Here is a 5,071-nt window from a genome sequence, read left to right as displayed (position 1 = left end):
AACAAAAAAAAAAAAAAAAAAAAAAAATGCACAAGAGTTGGATGATATCAGTCCACTCAAAATATGGTCTGCAGAGTGGTACTGGTTCACAAACTGCTTATCACTGGTCCACAATGTGATGAGGAACAGAATTGAGAACCTTCAGAAGTTTTCATGGCAACCTGACATTATCATGTTTAAGATGAGAGCAGCAGACAGGTCCCACCGAATAGAGTATAGTTGGCTACAGGTGTTGTCAAATCAATGTAAGGAACCGCAGACCGAGTTCTAAAAAAGCAAACAGCCCTTCCCCACAGGTGGTTTAAAAGCCCTAATTTAAATTAGGAGCACTCGCTGACTTGGGTTCTATCATAGCACTTACACCTACAGTGGAATGCACGCTCCGATCACGGGAACTATCCCTCCTTTGCTGCCCCCAGCTCAGAGGGGCACCACCATTACTTATGCCTGAGCCAGACTCTTGAATGCCATTTCTCTTCCAGACACCTCCATCCATTAATCACCTAATCTTGTAAAACTCACCTCCTACACATCACGTGTGCCTTTTATCTCTCTCAATCCTAAGAACCTCCACCCTGTAGTCCAAGCCACCACTGCCTCTCCCTGGCCAAGGGCAAGGGCTCTAAATTGCTCCCTTCCGCAGCTGCCTCATCCTCCTCCTCCTTAGGGGGACACTAGGGGCTTTCTACAACACAGATCCGACCCCACATGCTCCCACTGCGCCATCACTGCCTGGCCCCAAACACTCCATCGGCCTCATCTCATGCTTCCTCATTGCTCCTCACACTGGCCTGCCTTAAGATCCTCACCTAGAACAATCCTTCTTACATTCCAGGGTCCTACCTTCTGCCCCAGAGACTCTCCTAATATCCCTGACCAAGTTGTCTAGCAGAGCCAGTGCTCTCACTGGGCCCTTTGTCCTGTTGTTGGCTCATTCCATGCTGTTCATGGTTGGTGTCTGTCTCTCCTCCCACCATCCTTCCGTGCTAGCCTGTTAGCTTTATGGGGATGAGGACCATGTTGGTTGATGGACCCTAAAGTAGAAGACATTTGAGATTTAGCAGGACACCCCTCTATTCACTCTGTTTTGCCCCTTTAGGAACTATATACTTCTCTCCATTGTTCTCAAAGCAGATGACTCATTGAACTGACCAATCACCCACTTGGGAGATGGGCATGTGACCTGGGCCTCAGCCAATTAGTTGAACCCATCCTGGTGTCATCAGTGACTGGCATTGGGTACATGATCTGACATGGGCTAAAGGGACTCAGGCCCAGATACTACTGGTTGCCATGATTGAGGGACTCACACTGTGGTGAGGCCATTACCCTGGTACCTGACATTATCATGAGGGAGTGGGGACCAACACATAAGAAGGAGGAACCAAGAAATGGAGAGGGTTCTCAGTGAGATTGGTCAAGCCCTGAATCTAACAGGTCCTGAAGGCTACTTTCCACAATTCAGTGAATTCCATTTACTGACTGAGGCATCTGAGTTGTGTTTTTGTTACTTGCAACCTGTAGATTCCAGACCAACATATCACCATTATGTAGCCCATTAGGCACACTGAAAGTATTCATTCGTTCATGCAGTCATTCCACAGTGAGAAGGCGACTAGGTTTGCTCAATAGGAAGAGTCATCTTGGCTGCAGTTAAGAGAGGTGACTAAAGAGATGGAAGTCGGCACAGGGAGTTCTCCCAGGAGGCCTTGCACAAGTCTCAGATAGAGGGTGAGCAAGACAGAAGGAATGGAAGGAAGAGGAAGATTCTAAATTCTACATTCACTGGAGAACCGTTGGCAGCCCCTGCCCATCTCTGGGCCTCAGTATCTCACTATGACTGAATCCATCATTCCAGAACCCCCAAGGTATCCCCCACTGGCTTTGGTCCCCAGCTATCAACACCCAGCATCATCACTGAGCAGTACGGCATCAGGGTTGGCTCTGTAGCCTGATTTGACAGGCAGGGAATAGTGACCTTCCTGTTTCTTTTTTCACCGTCTATAAAATGGGGATAATCACAATGGTATTGGGCAGTTACATATTATAGCACTGTTAGATGCCATCATTATCAATCATCATCATCATCATTGGTAATGTTATCATTATTATTTGTAGTTTCCAGAAACAATTTCATAGTAGGAATTTCATAAACAATTCTAAAAATTAATAATTTCTCAAACTGAGGGAAGACTTGGGTCTTCAGGCTAGAAGAACTTACCAAGTTAGTACCAGGAAAAATTACCAAAAGAAGACAAACAAAAGAAATAATCTGGTGAAATTTTGAAATTCCAAAGACTGGAAAAAGATATCATGCTTATTTCCATAAGAAATTTGAGAGAATCGAGTAAACAGTAGGCTTTGCACAGTACAAAGTCTAGGAAACCACAGAACATGTTTCTTAGGTTTCTTGGGCAGAAGGGCTATCAGCCTAGAGTTCTTTATTCAAGCAAACTATGACTCAAGCATGAGGGCAAATGCCGTCAGACTTACAAGGACTAAAAACATATACCATGGCTGGGTGCTATGGCACATGCCTGTAATCCCAGCATTCTGGGAGGCTGAAGCAGGAGGATTGCAAATTCAAGCCTAGCCTGAGTAACTTAGCAACTTAGTCAGACCATATCTCAAAAATTGTTTTTAAACTTTTAAAGGGCTGGGAATTTTGCTTAGTGCTAAGGTCCCTGGGTTTAAGCATAGAAGAAGAAAAGCATACAACTCCCAGACCTTTCTGAAAAAATTATTCAAGAAAACTCTCCAGGGCCAGGGATGTAGCTCAGCAGTGCTGTACCTGCCTGGCAAGAACAAGGTCCTGAGTTTGATCACCAGTACCAAAGAAAGAAAGAAAGAAAGAAAGAAAAGAAAATCCTCCAGACAAAAACAAAAGCCCAGAAGTCAAAGATGAAATATTGTGGTAGAGAGAGCAGCAAGCAATGAAGGCAGACATTTATAGGCTTAACAACTGATAATATAATAGAGAGTTAAAGGCAATTTTAAATAAATGATTCTTACAACACAATAGAACTAATGTTTACAAATGGTAACAATCAGAAACTGAAATTCCAGACAATCCCAACAGGGCCTAGGAGGTATAAAGGAATGCAAAAGAAATGCTCATTATGGGCTGTAGGAGGTAAGGTCACACTATTATAGATTTGATGTAATGCCTGCTACTTAAATGTGCATGTGAAAGGGCAGGTAAAAGCTCTAGCCAATTAGAATTAGGATATATAATTCAAGGAAATTTCACAGAAGAAAAATGAGGGTTAATCTTGTTATTTTCACTACATAATATGGAGCTATAGCAACTAACTCTTAACCTGGTATAAAAATAAGTTAATGAAGGGGACAAGAGTATTCAAAATCAACACCTATATATGGAAATTTGGAAGAATTGAAGGGATATAATCCTGTTCCCAAGTGTATTGATTTTAATACTCCTATTTTATGTGTATTTTTAAAATTTCAATAAAAATCTCAAAAGGAAATTTTGGGAGAGACAGGGAAGAGGTGGGGGCTAAATTACAAAATTATAATAAAATGTATACAGGGGCTGGGGATAGTTCAGTGATAGAGCATTTACCTATCAGGCATGAGGCCCCGAGTTTAACTCCAGCACTGAAAAAAATCACACACAGAGAATTTTGTTTGAAAGAAATAATATGTATGAATAGAAGAGAAAACAATTTTAAAAGAAGAGTAATAAAAGAGTGCTTGCCCTAAGATAACATACAAGCATTAGGGCAAATAATTGGGAAAAATGAAAAATATTCTCTCTCATACTATACCCCTAAGTAAATTCCACATAGTTTAAAATGTTTAAAGTTGAAAATAAAACCATAAATTTTAAAGGGAAAGAATATTATATAATCCTGGAGTGAATACCACAACACCAAAGGCAAAAACATTTATGTAAATCTACAGATACAATATTAATCATCCAAAAAAGGGGATTCAAAATCATAGGTGCTACTTCACACCCACTAAGATGCCTCTAATTTTTAAAAATGGAAAAATAATAATTATTAGCAAGGACATGCAGAGTTTGGAATCCTGATTCACTGATGGGGGAAAATAAAACTATATGGTCACACTGGGAAACAGTGCAGCAGTCTCTCAAAAGTTCAACACAGATATTATTTAACCTAGAAATTCCACGCCTAGGTATTTACCTGAGAGAAATGAAAAATATATGTTGCACACAAATATTGATGGCAGTATTATTCATAATAGCCAAAAGGTGGAAATGACCCAAGTGCTTACTAACTGATGAACAGTGAAACAGTATGAGGTACATCCACAAATGAAATATTCGGCCGTGAAAAGGAATTGATACATGTATAACACTGATGAACCTGAAAACATCCATGCTAAATACAAAAAGTCAGTCCCGGAAGACCAAATATATGATTCCATTTATATAAACTGTTCAATGTAGGTTAATCTACAGAGAAATGAGGTATTGTTATTGCTTAGGACTGGAAAAGATAGGGGAATTAGAAAGTGAGAGCTGAAGGGTATAATTTCTTCAAGATAATAAAATGTGCTAATATTAATTGTGGTATTCATTGTACAAGTCTGAATATATTAAAAGCCATATGCTTTAAATGGGTGAATTGTATGGTATTTGAATTATAGCTCAATAAAATTGTTACCAAAACAATTTATAGATACTGTTACCTATAAATCTGAATCACCTGTCATTCAAAGAAGTAATACAAATAAGAGGCTAGCACAAAATATCCTTACCATATAAAGTGCTTTTGTGAATGGATAATTAAATAGTCTCATAAGAAAATAGGCAAAAACTTGAGCAGGCTCCTCTCAAAGAGGCGAAAAAAATGACTGAAAGGCAAATAAACAAATGTTCCACATCTCTGGTAATCAAAGAAAGAAACCTATTAAAAAAGTGACAAAGGTGCAAGATCCCAGTAATGAATGTAACTGTACTGTATACCTCGAATGTACCAATAAACTCAATACAAAGAAAAAAAAGTGACAACAGGGCCAGGGATTTAGCTCAGTTGTGCTGCCGCCTGCCTCACAAGCACAAGATTCCGAGTTCGATTCC

Source organism: Fukomys damarensis, unplaced genomic scaffold (genome assembly GCF_012274545.1).
Source record: "Fukomys damarensis isolate Sample0158 unplaced genomic scaffold, DMR_v1.0_HiC HiC_scaffold_36, whole genome shotgun sequence".
NCBI lineage: Eukaryota > Metazoa > Chordata > Mammalia > Rodentia > Bathyergidae > Fukomys > Fukomys damarensis.
The sequence above is the reverse complement of the archived record's forward strand: the minus strand, read 5'-3'. Positions refer to the sequence as shown.